This window comes from Cebus imitator, unplaced genomic scaffold (genome assembly GCF_001604975.1).
Source record: "Cebus imitator isolate Cc_AM_T3 unplaced genomic scaffold, Cebus_imitator-1.0 Scaffold639, whole genome shotgun sequence".
NCBI lineage: Eukaryota > Metazoa > Chordata > Mammalia > Primates > Cebidae > Cebus > Cebus imitator.
Genome location: NW_016107954.1, coordinates 14,406 through 32,031, shown reverse-complemented (window position 1 = coordinate 32,031; position 17,626 = coordinate 14,406).

The window sequence follows — 17,626 nt, the reverse complement described above, 5'->3', positions numbered from 1 at the left end:
TGCCCCTGGGAACCACTGCTGTGCTCTGCTGACCACATCCAGATGTACGGTCAGCAGAGTCACGCAGACCTGCACAGTCTCTTGGAGACCACACCGAGTTGCACCAGGCAGCTGCTAGAGTGCTTCAGAATAAAAGTAACAGCTCCTTGTCTTCATTTGTGCTGCCATTACAGAATACCATAGGCTTGGGGACTTAAGCAAGAAACTTACATTTCTCACAGTTCTGGAGGCTGGAAGTCCACATCAAGGCACTGGCAGACGTGGTGTCTGACAAAGGACAGTTTCTGGTTTGCAGATGGTCATTTTCTCATTGTGTCCTCACATGGCTGAGAGAAAAACCATCTTTCTCTTATATCTCCTTACATAAGGTGCTAATCCTATTCATGAGAGCCCCACTGTCATGATCTAATCACCTCCCAAAGGCCCCATCTCCTAATACCATCCTATTGAAGGTTAGGATTTCAACATGGGAATGGGGAGGCACAGACATTCAGTCCATACCTCATGTATAGTAGAATAGATGAGTAGAGATCAATTCTTGCCCCAGAACATGAAGTCTGGGGACAGAAAGGCATTAACGTTGAGATATTCAAGGATGCCACCTGCCGTCTAAAGTCTGCTTTCCAGCTTCCTACCTTCGGCGTAAAGGCATTTGTGTTCACACTAGTCATCTCTTGGTCATAAGATGGCGGCTGACAAAAAGAGAAAAGTGTAATCCTAGCAGTAACTGAGCTTTTTAGGGGTTGTGAAAAAGCTCTCCTGGAATCCAGCTTCCATTTACATCCCAATGGGGGAAAAAAAATAGGCCACATGGCCAGCCACAGCTGCAAAGGATGCTGGGAAGGCAGGGAAAACGGTCAGTCCTTGGGATGGGGGGCACCTGCTGCCCCACACAATGGGTCCTCTTTGCAAGGAAGGAGGGAAGAATATTGTGGGCTACTGGCAATGTCTTCCACACCTCACGTTCTCTCTTCGTTTCATTTTACCTTTTACTTAGAGAGGGCTGTTCCCTAAAGCACACAAGCTAATGGCCAGAGAAATACATTACCCTCTCATTCCTCTTTTCCTTCCCAACAAATGTTTCATCATACACATTATCGGCAGGAGGGGAGAAAAAGTGTAAATCAGGTCACAAATACAAATCCTGCTGCGAGAGTCTGGTGATCCCGTGAGCCCCGCCTGCCAGATTTATTGAAGGCACGGGAGGTGAGTGGGTCGCCGACGTGAGGCTGCATGACTTAGTGCCTTCAGCTGCAAGTGTCAGCAGTTCTTTTCAGGGGATCAGGAAAAAGAAGGGCAGTATGGCCTGAGCTAAAGCTGAACTCTTCACCCCTTCCCTATGGGGAAGAGCAGAGCTCAATGTGTCTGGGAGCATGATAAAAAGTGTCAAAACAAAGATTGGAATTATACTGAGCAGGGGTTTGAAGTTGAGAAGGAAGACAGCAGTTTTCTTTCTCTTCCCTGGATCTCCAAAACTAACCCTGCACAGTGGGGAGAAGAAGGCGGAAGCCAAAGGGGTGGAAGGATGAAGAAATGTCACACAGAGAAATTAACCTAAAAAAAAGAATCCAGATCTCTTCTTCTTAGCATTGCCAACAACATATTTTGCTCCCCTGTTTGTAATACTTGGTTTCCACAGCAATTTAATATTGAGATTACTTAGTCCTAGAGCATTCACATGTAAGAGCTCCCTATTTAAGGGACAAGTGTAAAACTTTGATTCTGTCCAAAATCCCAGGCAGCCACAGTTCAATATCTAACACTCAGGAGGCACCAATGGAAGGCCAGAGGAGCAGGGAGGTAGGCACCCACTGGGACAACACGAGCATTCCCCCTTCATCACCCCTCATGTCTTCTCCCCACCCAGATATGGAATGCACTTTCTAATGCAGGAGTCAGGCTCTTGAGGTCACTAAAGACATGGCTGAATGTCACTCTTCCCCCTGCTCCAACCCCCATCTCCCACAAACAATCCTCAGCTCATCAAGGGAGACTGAGAGCAGAGATGCCTCTTCAATGACTCCACTGTGTGAATGAAAAGGAAACTGCTCCCCAGCATCAGCCCCACATGTACTTTTGGCTCTTTGAAGATGGCACCACCTTCAGCAGCTACTGTAGACAGACAATTAAAACTTTACATCTTTACTCATTCAGTTTACCTTTGCCAAAGCCACAGAAGCACAATCAGGGCTTTTTGAATAAAGCAGTGCTTTGGAGGAGGGTGGCAGAGCTAAGAGTGGTTCCAATTTAGCATCTAATAATAGCTCAATTAAGTCACAAATCCCATCTGTTTCTACTTGAGGAGTTTTACAGAAGTCAAGGACTAGTTATTTTTCTTTCCATTTATTTTAGCTTATACATTTTGGCCCTTCTACCACCCTCACAAACACCCACAGATAACGTGCTTCAGGGGGAGCAACCTCTGACCCCATTTAGCACCCCATTAGCCACTTCTCCAGTAGCAAACAGCCCAGCATCTGAACACAGAGCCGAATGTGGGGTGCAAGGCAGGTTTGTTTCCTGACTCAGCATGAGTCTTGGCAATGCCTGCAAACTGCTCTCCCTGGCCAGCTACAAAGATAAGAAATTACATTCCTTGTTTCTCATCTCCTCCCAAAGGTTAGGTAAAAACTGATGCAAAGAACTTAGGCAGTCCTTGGAGGACTATGCCCTGCCAGGGCTGGTCATTTTAATTTCTGTGGTGTTGCTGCAGGTAGGGAAGTAATGCAAAAAAGTCTCACACTCTCACTCCCTTTGGTTCTTGTTAGTCCAATGTGAAAGGGAAAGGATGGGGAGAGGGAAAGGTAGAAGGAGGAAGAGAGGGAGGAAGGGGGAGGAAGATAGAGAAGGGAAAGATGAGGGAGGGGGAGGAGAAGGGGAGGAAGGGAAACAGAGAGGGAGGGGAGGAAAGGCAGATGAAGAGAAGGAGAGGAGGGAGAAGGGGAGGAAGGAAGCGACAGAAAGGAGGAGGAAGAGAGAGATGAGGAGAGGTGGGAGAGGGAGAGAGAGGAAGGGAGTGACAGAGAGGAGAGGAGGAAGAGAGAAAGGAGGAGAGGAGGGAGAGGGAGAGGGAGTAGTTAGATAAGGGTGTTGGGCGACCACAGCAGAGAAGATGGGGTCGAGGATGAAGATCAACCATTAAGGTCACAGCGTACCTAGCATTGTAATGGTGTAAAAGGATCTGTTGCCGGGCTACTTTGGTGCAAGGTAAGTGTTCCCTCACCTCCCCAAGCCTACAAGAGGATAAAAAAGAACAGGTCCTTGAAGAGTTTACCAACCATCTTAAACAGTTTGAGGCAGAATACAGAGGGAAAATACATTTACTCTACTTATAAGAGCACCATAGAGCTTCTTGCTGGACTTTCTGTCTTTTATCTGCATGCTCCCATAAATATCCTATTTCTATCAAAACTAGTTATTTTCTTTCCCTTATTTAAAAAATCCAGAACTGATATTCGTTAAGGAAACTAATTTGCAAATAAGAAAGCATTAGTGAGGCCTCCATTTTGGATAGGAGCCATCCTTTTGGGATGACGCTCTTCCCAGCATGATATTCAGCAGGGCAGAATAAATGTCTGTATCCAAACACTCCGGATTTTGCCCTAGGTATCTGATTCCTCACTTGACTTCTCTGTATCTGATGATAAACATAGCTATACAAGTAAATGAATTTAAAACCACTCTAAGAAGTTTGTTTTTTTTTTTTTGTTTTTTTGTTTTTTTAAAAAAAGAATACTAAAGATCAAAGGCATTATTCATAATAAGCAGAGTGCGAGGAAATCCCATCTAGAAACATTCCGATCAACCTGATTTGGTGTAACCAAGCCTTGAATAATTGGAAAAACTAAGTGAACTCCAATGGCATTCACTTGCCCTCTTATTTCCAAGAAAAGAGAAAAATATGGGCCCTGGCTTAGCTTATAACAAATGTAATAATTTGTTATGCGATAACTTAAATGGATTATCATGTTAAGCATAGAAATTGCTTGTCCTTGGAAAAAATACTTAGGATTAAACACAAATGAGAAAAGTATTACTAAACACTTAATATTAAGCCAATCATTAAACTCTTAGTAGGCAGTACTACAATGAGTATCATCCTCAAACCTGACAATGTAGAAAAGCTCCCCAAAATAAATTTCCAAAAGCAAGAAAGTCCAAGTTATTAGCTTATTGAGACACGCTATCGAGGAGGAAAGCTTTTTAACAGGATAGGAGTGGTAGCAGTAAATAACCTAATCAAAGCACAGAGCCAGTTGGCATATCTGCACTTTCTAACTACACACATTGTATTTCATCATGACATAAGATATTGTCACAAGGTACAGGAGTCATGAGCTGTGTGGAAAAATACCATACATAATTCCACAACTCCATGGTACACATTCTAAATTCCATGGGTTTGAAAAGAATTCCCAACTCTGAACCATTCAACACACACACACACACACACACACACACAAATACCCACACGTAGTATTATCAATTTCTTAATCTTTCTAGTATAGTAAAGAAAACAACAATACAAGGTAAAGAATGTGCATTCACAATGAATGGACATTGTATGCTATAGGTTGTATGGTATAGGTTGGCTGTTTCTTATTGGAAATACTTGGGACCAGAAGTGTTTTTAATTTTGGATTTTTGGGGGTTTGGGAATATTTGCATATACCTAATGATATATCTTATGAGATGGAATTGAAGTCTGAACATGAGATTCATTTATGTTCCATATATCTCTTTCACACATAGCCTGAAGGTAAATTTATACAATATTTTAAATTATTTTGCACATGAAACAAAGTTTTGATTGAACATCAAGTCAGGTGTTAAATTTTTGACTCGTGGCATCATGTCAATGCTCAATAAGTTTCAGATTTTGGATTTTTGGATTAGGAGTAATCAGCCTATATTAGGTAAGGAGCATTAAAGTTATTGAGAAGATTGTAAGTAGGCACTGGCATCAGTATTCACTAGCACTACAATTCCAAGCATACTGCAGTTGTGGAATAAATTTTAAAACACTGGCTTGAAAGCCCAAGTCCAGAGTTTAAATTGTCTATCGAACAGCCACTCAAAAACCCTTACATCTGATAAATAAATTCAGTAAAGTTGCAGGCTATAAAATCAGGGGCATTTCTATACATCAATAATGAGTTAGCCTAGATAGAAAAAAGGAAGGCAATCCAATTTATAATAGCTCAAAAACAAAAGAAAAGGAAAAGGTCTAGGAATAAATTTAACCAAGGAAGTGAAAGGTCTCTACAAGGAAAGCTATAAAACACTGCTGAAAAAAATGGAAAAGGATACAAACAAATGGAAAAACATTTCATGCTCATGGATCAGATGAATTAATGTCATTAAAATGATAATGTAAAAAATCAATTCAAAACATTTTAAAGACAAAAGCATGAAGACCCCAAATTGTAAAACTACTAGAAGAAAACATATAGCACACACTTCAGAACAGTGGTCTACATAAAAATTTTGGGGCTAAGACGTCAAATCATAGGCAATAAAAATGAAAATATACAAATGGGACTATATTGTACTAAAAATTTCTGCACAGCGAAGCAAATAACCAAAAGAATAAAGAGACAACCTGTTGATTGGAAGAAAATATTTGCAAGCTATTCATTGGACAAGGGATTAATATTCAGATTATACAAGAAACTTAAATGACCTAACAGCAAAACAAACAAAATCCTATTAAAAAATGGACAAAGGACGTGAATAGATATTTCTTAAAGAAGACATGCAAATGGCCAACAGGTATATGAAAAATATGCCCAACATTATTAATCATGAGAAACAAATCAAAACCACAACAAGGTATTAGCATTAGAATGGTTATTACTAAAAAAGACAAAAAATAACGTGCTGGTGAAGATGCAGAGTAAAGGAGGCTTTTGTACACTGTGGTGGGAAAGCAAATTGGTACAACTTCTATGAAAAACAGTATGGAGATTTCTCAAAAAAAATCTAAAAACCATGAAATGCAGCTATCCCACTACTGGGTATTTATCCAAAGGAAAAGAAATTAGTGTATCAAAAAGATAGCTGCACTTGCATGTTTTTTGCGGCACTATTTACAGTAGCAAAGATATTTGACATGGTTTGGCTGTGTGTCCCCACCCAAATCTCATCTTGAATTGTAATACAAATTGTAATCCCCACATGTTGAGGGAGGAAACAGGTGGGAGGTGATTGGATCATGGGGGCAGTTTTCCCCATGCTGTTCTTGTGATATGAGTGAGTTCTCAGGAGACCTGATGGTTTCATAGGTGGCAGTTTCCTTTGCTCTCCTCTATCCTCTCTCCTGCCGTCTTGTGAAGAAGTTGACTGCTTCCCCTTTGCCTTCTGCAAGTTTCCTGAGGCCTCCACGGCCATGTAGAACTGGGAGATAATTAACCTCTTTTATTTAAAAATTACCCAGTCTCAGGTTTTCTTTATGGCAGTGTGAAATGGACTAATACAATACTAATTACAAGAATAATTCCATACCTAACGGAATACTATTTGGCCATTAAAAGAATGAAATCATGTCATTTGCAACAATATGGATGGAACTGAAGATTGTCATATTAAGTGAAATAAGCCAGGCACAGAAAGACAAATATTGCATGTCCTTACTCATATGTGGGAGCTAAAAATGTTGATTTCATAGAGTTAGAGGGTGCAATAATAGATACCAGAGGCTGGGAAAGATGTAGGGGGAGGGATGAAGAGGTTAATGAGTACAAACTTGCATTTAGTTGGAAGGAAGAAGTTCTAATATTAACATTTGATAGCACAATAGAGTGACTATGGTTAGCAACAATGCATTGTATATTTCAAAGGAGCTAGAAGAGAGGACTTGAAATGTTTTCAAAACATAGAAATAATTAACACTCAAGGTGATGCTTACCCTACATACCCTGACCTGGTCATTATCTTTCTATGCACCTAACAAAAACTCACATGTACCCAATAATATGTAAAATATGATGTTCCAATGAAAAAGTCACTGTGTGTGTTCTTTGTTCAAGTTACGTAGTCTAATTTTCCCCAAATTTTTCATCTGAAAAATGGGTAGGGAGAAAGAAAATTATACCTGTTCCCTGTTTTCTTTCTGTCCTGTGATTGTTGTGAGGATTAAATGAGAAGATGCATATGAAAGCTCTTGGAAAATCTTTGAGTTATACCAATATTTGTTGTTAATTTATTTAACTTCACCAAAGCTTACTCTTCTCATTTGTCAAATGGGGATTAAAATAAAATCCTTCTTTTGTCTCCTTACAGGATTTTCACAGGACAAAGTAAGCTAATGTATGTGGATGTTTGAGAAACAAGCACTTCGCAGGTGATTCTCATTATGTTAGGTTAACCTTCAGATTCCCAGTATCATCCTGCCAAGACTCACTGGGTTTCCTAGAAGCTAAATGTCCTTCGTTTCTCATCTTGGCAAACTTGTAACAAATAGCCCTTTTGACATATTAGCAATCCCGGAAATACTGCCATTCTTAGGTATCTCATCCTTCCTCTTCCAATTTAAATAATTGTTTGCATAGGTCTGCATAAGTTATACATTAGTTGCTACTTAGGCATTTGAGTTGAAAATAATCAAGCTATTATTAACACTTATTTCCGGTTGTTTTTTTTTTCTGTATACCAAAATACAAAATACTCTTTTCTTTGAGGGAAAAGTACATAGTTCATAATAAGAAGTTTCAAAAAAAGAAAAAAAGCAATACGGTACAATACAATCATGCTTCATTTCCCATTCCACACGTTCTTAAATTATAAAAACTGCCTCTGCTACCTATGACCTTAGTTGAACCCTCAATCCAAACACTCATTTCTATTTCAAAAATTAGAACAACCTTAATTTTTGGGGGGGAGAGGGAGGTTACAGAAAACTTTAACAAAAGTTTCTGTTCATTATGAAAATAAATAAGTAAAATTAAACAAACACTATTAATAGTTCAGTGAAGGTGTATATAACATTCTATAACCTGCCTTTTCTCTTATGTTATGGTCATCTTTCTGTGTCAAATATAAATTCACAATCATTTTTTAAAGTTTTATAATTTTTCATCATATGCATGTATCATAATATGTTTAACCACTTCTTTAAGTTATTGCTAATGTTTTAGTGATATAAAAATGATGTGCACATTACTAAAAAATTTAAATGTGTATGTATTGCATTATCCAATCATTCTACTCCTAGGAATTTACCCAAAAGAAATGAAAAAATATATCTATTAAAAACTTGTACACAGATGTTCATAGGAACTTATCTGTAATACCTAAAGCATGTAAGCAACCCAATAGCATATCAACAGGTGAATGGACAAATAAATGGAGGTACGTTCATACAGTGGAAGAGAAAGGAATGAATACAATAACATTAATGAATCTTGAAATAACTATGTTCAATGAAAAAAAGAGCCAGATAAGAATGCCTGCTATATGGGTTGGTGTATATAAAAGTCTAGAAAATGCACTCTAATGTCTGGAAATAGAAAGTAGATTAGCAGCTGCCTGAGTGTGAAGGAATGGAGAGGGCAGAAGGCAGGAATCCCTAAGGGGCATGAGGAAACATTTCGGGGTAATGGACATCTTCACTGTATTGGTTGTGATGATTGCATATAACTTATCCAATTGTATAATTTAAATATGTGTAGTCTATCATGTGCCCATTATACCTCACATAAAGCTGTTTGAAAATGGGAGGAAAATACTGTGGGGAATGTTCTTGTCAACTGGTGGAATTTCCTTCTTCGAATGATTTTGCCTTTGGCACTGACTATGGTAATAGCTTCTCATATTAGGTTAGCCTTCAGGTTCCCAATGTCATCCTACCCTGCTACTAATTTGACCTTCTTTCGGACTTTTCCTTTAGTTGAATGCATCTTCCCAAAGCACAATTCCGATAAAAACTTTTTATTTGCTCATTACCTACTGCATTTTTATTCAGCTAATCCCCCATATGAACTCCTTATCTTGGCCCTCAAGACAATTAGCATTTGGCCTCAATCCCCCTCCCTGAACTCACTGTCCACTTCCTTGCAGCCTAGGCACCATATGCACATTGGGTTAGCAGCAGCTGCGAATGTCTCTGAAGCATCACTTCATGTGTAAGACTCAGTTTCTTCATCCGGAAGACGGTATACTAATTATAATCTGACTAAGGAGTTATTATGAAAAGGAACAATTTTTCAGGAAGAAGTGTAAGCTGTTGGTGGACACGATATTTCTCTGTCTGGGTATCTTCCGCTCTCACTCCTGCAAAGCACGTGCTCTCCCCTTCTCCACCTTTACATATTCCAATTCTGCTCCCCACTGCATGATCGAGCTCATTCTATCTTCCATTGTCTTCTTCTGAGTTCTGATGTACTATTGGCTCACAACACATGACACTTAGCTTGAATGCATGTCACATATGTAAGTGTGTATGATTGATACACACATTATTAGGTACTTCTCCACCCCCTCCACACTGGTCTGTAAACTACCCAAGAACGGGATGGATTAATCTTTGCTTTCACCACTATGCCTTGCTGAGCACATGCCACCAATGCTTGTTCACAGGTAAAGGGGAAGAATTCCATTTGCCCTGTCCTCTGGCATGAGTCATTATTTCTTAAACCTCATTTCTCAGCTTCCAAGAAGAAAATAACTCTGGGGCTATTTCTAGTGATGACTGGAGAACAAAGCTAAGAACATGTCAGATCCAGAAGATAGTGTCCAGGGTCTGGGATCATGCCCTGACGTGACCATGTTGTGTAGCCTGGCTGTGGAGAATGAACATGGGGTCTCCTGAGTGCCTACTAAACTCTGCCTTCTCCTATACTTAAATTTATTGGCCTTATTTGAGCTATTACTATAGCTTTAGCTTCAATTAAACTTATTTTTCAAAAAATGTATAGTCTCCATTACCTAGTTCTCTGTCTATTCAAACTGTCAGATGTCTTAAGACAGACCCACATCTGTGTGTTTCCACAATGACTAGCACTGTAGGCACACAGGAGTCATTGAATAAATACGTATTAAATTGCATTGGATTTAAATGAATCTGAAAAGTGCCTTAGCAATCTCAAGACAAAAGTGTCAGCTCCTCATTGTCTCTTATTTCAAAGTTTGAAAATGATAGTTTGGTTCAAGGAACAGACCCAGGGAGCAGAAACTATATTGCCAGATGCATCCACTGAACCTTTGCCAGGTAGGAAGAGTTTTTTAAGGAAAGCAAGAAGAGAAATGAGAATACGCAGGATTGAAGCTTGGCTATCTAAGAAGACCAGGAGAGAAAGGTATTGTATTGGAGTGCAGATAATGAGTCAGGTTCAGTAAAAGATCATAAAGTTTACACAAGAGTAAAAAATTACAATACTTTTTAAAATGTGCCTTTCGTAATAAGTGATACCTAAATATTTGGGCAATTAAAATGTTATAAATGTAATAACTAGAAGGAAGGCAGCAAAAATATTCTATGAATATAATCATGAATATACACAAATATGATAGCAACAAATTCTAAGTAAATGGCACAGAATAAGTTAAATAGCTATGATACAGACATAGGCTGCACTATTATGAAGACATGGATGATTTGTGGAAGAAAAGATGCCCATATACATTAAAATTTCCCCAAAAATTCCCCAAAATAGAATAAACTGTAGTAAATGATACAAATGTACATACTATATACACGTGTGTATTATACATATACTTTGTTTATAGATAGATTTATGTGGTTTATGAGTATAGGAATGTGACTAGGCTTTTTAAACATATGAACAGTAATGTTTGCCTGCAAGCAAGATTATGAGCTATTTTTAGTCTTTCTGTTTATCTGTACTTTCTAAATTTTCTCCATCTAATGTGAACTCTTGGATAAAGAGAGTAATTGAGAATAATTGGACAATCAGTAAGCCACAACCAGTGGCCCAAATAAGCATACAATGAAACTAGCTTATGCAAAATAGCAATAATGATAACAATCTGTTTGTATTTAAAGCTTTGGAAATGTTGCACCGAAGGAGCATGAAAGACATGTTGGTGTAACCCAGTACAGGATTCCCTCTTCAACCACCTTCATGCATGTTTGGTAGGCAAATAGGAAATGAAGAAAGGTCAAAAGAAGAAGGGGGCGAGGGAGTAAAGAGAAGAAAAATAAAAGATGTAAACAATGGTAAGCAGGCAGGGGGAAGATCAGGACTACCATAGTGTTTCCACAGCCAGCCGTAAGCATTATCCCTGGGGGCTTGTGGTTCAGGAGTGAAAGTTTGGATCATCACAGCAGGGAGAGAATCTTCACAGGTTGAGGGGCGGCCTGAGGGCACAGGGGCTGAGATTCGAGTAAACAGCAAAAGAATGAAGTAGCTGAAGTCAAAGTTGCTACGGTGGCAGGCCTTCGCTGTGCATGGGAGGGCGTATGTGGATTCTGAGCAGTCCAAGGGGTCAGCTGGGCTGATGGTTGTCTCTCGGCTCAAGATGTCTCCAGCCATGCTTTGCCCTGCTGTTCTGAGGCTGGAATGCTAAGACTACAATCTCCACATATTTCGCCAGTCCGCTGTTGGTTGAGTTCTGCCGATGGAAGATTCCCAGATGGAAGGCAAAGACGAGATGAGGGAAGGATGCCTCCTTCTCTTTCCCTCTTCCTGTCTGTGTGGACCAAGAGGTTCACATGCCCCAGGAGCTGTGGGTGGCCCCAACCTCCACGTTCCCTTTGAACTCCCAGACCAAGTCTCATCACACTCTCTCAGATGTGCCGGTTTTCAGAAAAAAAACAAGCACCAACTCCACAGGATCTCTTTAAAGCAGGCCTGTTCTAAGAATGCTACCTCTTCCTTTGTCTCCGTCTCCATGAGTGGTGACTACTCCCCAGAGTTACCTCAGGAACACACGGCTCATTTAGTCCCTCAGTACCTGTGTAATTCACTCTCCTCACTAAATTCTCCCTGTTTGAAACACCTAGTGTGGATCCTGTTTCCCAACTGAACCCAGATTAATAGAGAGGGAGAGAGGGAAAATGGCCCTGGAGCATGGGCCTGTGCTGTGTCAGGGACCTGCAAGTGCGTTACTGCATTGGAATGACAGGCAGCTCCTGCAGGACCTTCAGGGTGAGTTAGTTTTTTGCTGGATAGCACTGGCTGTTACAAAGTTTAATATGCCATATTGAGCTAAGATCCGTCTTCCTGTAATTCCTAGGTGTTAGTCTTTATTCTGACACTGGAAGCCATATAGCTTATCCAATTTTTCTTTTTATGTGTCAGGTGTTTGGAAGTAGCTATGTCTCCCCAAAGCCTTTTCTTTTCCAAATTAAATATCTCCAGTCCTTCCAGCCATGTTTCTTCAAATAGGACTTTTATCTATTCCTTCACTCTCCTAGGGCATCTCCATTGGATGAAATCTTTGTGTCGCTACGACTCTCAAATTTGGCCTAAATAAGAACAAATACTCCACATTTTGTATGGCCTTTGAGGGAGACAGTGAAATTACCACCCTCTCTACTCAAACATTATGTTTGTATTAAATTTGATCCTTTGACAATGTGTAATAAATATTTTAATTTATTTATTGATGGTATCCTTTGACAATGTGTAATAAATATTTTAATTTATTTATTGATGATGTGCAGAACAAATTCTACTTTTTTCTTATATCATACTATGAATATCCTTATTTTCCTCCCGTCCACATGCAATGAAGTCAGATCTTTCTCATCCCAACCAACCCTTGCAAATTTTAAAATGATTTTAAATATCATCTTTACCTCTACTTTTATTTTGTAATTGTTTCAATCAGTTATTCTTAGCAGTTGACATATTTTTAATCTTGACTTTCTCTTTCAACATGTTGACTACCCATATTTTTGCTGTATGCAAATTTCTTTGTTGTTGTTGTTGCTTTTCTGTCTTTGTTTGTTTGTTTGTTTTCCGGAGAAGGAGACTCACTCTGTCACCCAGGCTGGAGTGCAGTGACACAATCAGTGGTCACTGCAGCCTTGAACTCCAGGGCTCAAGTGATCCTCCTGGAGCCTCAGCCTCCTGAGTATGAGCAACCAGGACAACAAGGGCACATCACCACGCCCAGCTAAATCTTTATTTTATTTTTGCAGAGAAGGGGTTCTAAACTCCTGGCCTCAAGCAATTCCCCTACTTCAGCCTCCAAAATTGCTCGGATTAGAGGCATGAGCCACAAGGTTGGCAACTGTATGGAAATTTAATAATCTCGCCTTGTGTTTCACCATTTAAGTCTTTGAAAAGGCTAGAACCAAAAGCAGAGGCCAATATCACAACCTGTGAATAATAATTTTTCAAAGTAGCCACTTACAACAGTCTGTTACATGTTGACTGAGGGAACCCATGTGCCTTCTAACGTGTCCACACACTAATGATTTGTTCTAGAATTTCCTCACTTCTCCCTGTGCTATCCCCGTCTTACCTATGGACGCGCTGGTCTACACTCCTGTGTCTCTGGTTGTTGATTTCTGCCTCTGCTTTCATTCTCTGGGCTGAGCTCTTTAGAGAGGTCCCTCTGTGGCCACATTCATTTTTTTTTTCACTTCATTTATTTGTCTGCTCATCAGGGAATTTTGTGATTCTGCATTCAGAGCATCCCAAACTTTTGTGGCATTGTCATCACTGACTTGTTTGTACACTTTAAAACGTGTATTTCTTGAAGTCTAGAGCATGTGTCTTAGCATGTGGTACCTCCTTTCTTCGCCTTGTGAGGTATGTTTCCAGATTCTGGCCTCTTTCACTTTAATTACTGGCACTTCTTGAAAAGGCGCTGTGCCATTTCTCTAAACTTAGGCTTTAGTTCAGTATTTTACAAGCTATGTTCCATGAAATGTGAAATGGTATTGCATAAAAGCCATGTTCTATGGTCAAATAATTTCCTAGATTCTGCGTATAATGGCTATTGTTGGAAGATCCACAGTGTACATTAACATTAAAGGCTCCAAATACTCCTGTAGTAAAAAAGCCAGCTAATTTTATTTAACCCAACACCTCCCCGACTTAATCGACCATAGAACTCTTTCTGAAATACATATTTATAGTTTGAGCTCAGGCTTCATTTACAACCTTTCAGCCCACAGATAGAACACAGTTTGGTAGCATGAATTTTAAGAACAATTTTGTCTATGCATCTGAGTTCCCTCAACATTTACAAATCACGCCCCAGGTACCAGGGATTCTGCTAAGTTCTGAAATACACAGATGGGTACAACATGGTTCTTGCCCTGATGTTGCTTATAATCTGCTGGTAATGGATGAAAATATGAATAATTGGCCAGAATACAGGCAGAGGTTCAAGCAAAATGGAATGGGATCATCAGAGAAGATGCAGTGAATTCAGACATTTAGACCTAAAAGAATAAAGACAATTTCAAAGGGCCTCTGAGAAGGACAAAGAAAAGACATTCACACAGTTTCAATTTTGAAAGGAATACTGGGGAAAATAATCCTCCAATAATTCACATTTTAAAAACTTTTCCTAACTGATCTTCACTAAACATACTCCTTTGTCTATTTATCCATTAAGTATGGTACTTTGAAGGGAATATATTTCCAAGTAATATACCTAATGAAGAACAAAGCTCTTGCCATGTGTTATAGATTGTGTCAATATTACCTAAATTCTGTTTACATTTTTGGTATCTATATATTGCATTATCTTTAATTATGCTATCAGTAGAATTTTTTAATTAATATCTTAGTTAAACCATTTCTCCTCTCTCACATATCTCTTTAAATATGGTTTTTTAAATCAAAAATATGACCTCACGTTGATTCTACAGAAACGTGACATTATTACCTACAGTTCCCAGCCTGCTAGTTTCGTTTTTGATTGTGATTTCATCATTCATGTATTTAGTCTCTCCCCCATTCTTGTTATTCCTGATCTTGTGGGTGTGCTTTCTATATTGCTAAGTAATTGTTTGAATCATCTATAAGATCATTTCTGGGACAGGACTGATGACAGAAATCTGAGGCCCTGCTGATTCACACCAAGACAACACCATGAATAAGGACAGGAAGGTATGGAGCTGAGCTATCTTTTCTACGTAAAGCAATTAGCCCTGTGCATGGAGGGGAGGCAGGCATAGGAAGATGGGCAGGAAATAGGGTTAAATGTCTGCTACACCCAGTGTTACACCCAGGTAACGAATGTGATCTCAGCCTGGCAGCGGTGAAGCCTGGCAGGTTCAGTGTGCAGAGCTGTCTTGCCTAGGAGTGGTTTGGAAATTGGACAGTTGAGGGGGTATGGGCCCCTTAGTTGGGTAAGAGGTAGGTGCTGAAAGATTTTGCAATGGTGCAAAAGAGAGGGTGGGAGCCTCACCTCAGTAAGTGGCAGAGGAAACTGGCAGGGACGCCGAGAAGAGGGAAACAGCAGAGAAAAATGCCCTCAGCAGTGCAAGAGATGAGATGGGACAAACCAAGATTGAAAAGCATGTTTCTGTAGCACGGGATCAGGTAAATGTGTGTCAGTAACCAATACAACGTAGAAAGAAAAATTCAGCTTGGAGCATAGTGTGTCTGGGATTCGACAGAACTTATACAGGGTGGCGTGAGTAAGCATGGCCATGGTGAAGACCTGGGGCTCAGAGAAAGGCTATGCCTGGACATGTAACTTGAGAGACAGCTCTGATAACTGACATCATGGAAAGACACACACTCACCCCAGGAGAAAGCGTGGAGTGTGACAGGAAGAGGACAGGGGAAGGAACTTCAAGGGATTCTGGGGTTCGATGTAGAGACAGGAAGAGTGACCAGAGGAAGGGAGACCTCAGCGAGCACAAGGACTCAGAAGTAGGCAATGTCCTACTTGCCAAAGGATCCATGATTTCAGGGTGGCTGAGTCAGGATTCATTCTTCCAAGTGCATTTTAATATTTGAACATGAACGCTTTATGTGGGCATTTTATCATTTGTGGTTGTAAGTTTTAGTGTCTTTAAAGGGAAGTCTGGAAGGTGTCACTCCCGCAACCCACAGCTGCTTGTGCCTCCCCCTGAGGCCAGCCTGGTATGAGAGACCACCTTCCAGGTGGCTGCCGCTCCTCCTGGGAGAGACGCAGGAGCATCTCAGCCCCATTCTCTGCAGAAAGAACCAAGGCAAGTGCCAGGCTCTTGCGGGCTGTCTCATCAATATGCCTTTTCTCCACTTGCCTCCAGCTGCCAACTTATTTGGGGAGGCGGAGGGATGGAAGGTGGTGTTATTGCTTTTGACTTGACTTACTGTTTTGGTCTTTTACACATAATCTGCCCCCTGACCCAACATTAGCATAATGCTCATTAATCAAGCTCTGGCCTCCAATTAATGGCCAGCTGTGTGGATGCCGTGCATTTAATAGCTTCTGAATCAGTCAGGCAAAAGGTTAGGCAAATGATTTTGGCAGGAGGGGTGGGGAATTCTGAAAGAGACTGGAGGCATGTATCCATGCAGTAAGCATGTTTCACCTCATTAGTGAGCCATTGGAGAGGAGACCAGGAAGGGCACTGGCCAATCATCTTCGTCTTGTTCCCCCTCCCTGAGTCCCCACCCTACCCCAGATGGCCTGAAGACAACACTCTCTTCCATCCTCCTGGCCTGGGGTCATACACCCCCACATCACTGCCCAGGCAGCCAGCCAAAGAAGAAAGCCCTGATTTATTTCTCTTGGCAGCATCTAGGCTGGGCATTTCTATAAACCCAGTGCTGGGACTGACTAATAAAACATACACTCAAATTCGCCCCTCAATAAATGTCTTTCAACCTTTAATCCTGTTTGTTGCAGTCTTTAAGGGAGCATTGATTCAGAAGGCAACGAGGGCTTTTCCTCCCATCTATCTCCCACCGATCGATGTTCTGTCACCCCACTCCACCCAGCCCGACAAAGGAGAGGCCTCTGAGGGGAGAGGAGGGCATCTCTCCAGATTTATTTCACTTCTTATGAAAGGAGTTTTCAAAACTGCCACCAGTTTTAGCTCCTAGATAGCTTTTCTGATCCTCAGCTATTCTAGGTGACCTCCTTGAACTTGGAGCACAGAGCCCAGGTCACAGAGTAATAGCACAGACACGTGGAGGAGGAGTTCTTAATACAATGCAGCCAAAAAGGAGCTACATTTCCTCTCTTTGCCATCTTTTTTCCCAAGGTCTCCCACCTTACTTAACTCCAGCATCCACCTGGTCACCCCGGTGACACACCTACTATCTTTCTCCCTCCCTCCCCTTCCTGCCTATCCAAACAGGTCTCGTGCTTCATCATTGCTGCCTCTTGGACCCACACCTCCTCTCCAGGCCATCGCCCTGCTGGCAGCTCAGATTCCAGAGACCCCCCTAACCAGAGCCCTTCGGGAGCTCATTCCTCAATCCGCATTATTCCAGTTCCTTTCTGTCAGTGCCTTGGTGGAATTGCTGTAAGGTGCTCTTTCTACAACAGGAATCTGATCACATCATTGTCTTATGAAAGACTGGGTAACTTGCCCAAGGCCATACAGCTGGCAAGTGTCTGAGAGAAGATGGGAATCGAGTCATCCTGTCTGTAATCTGCTGCTCTCCCACATGAGACAGGAGCTCCCCTCTTACCATAAGAAATCAGATTTTACTTGTTTTTGAGACAGCCACATACTTCTTATTATCAAACATGGTGCCCA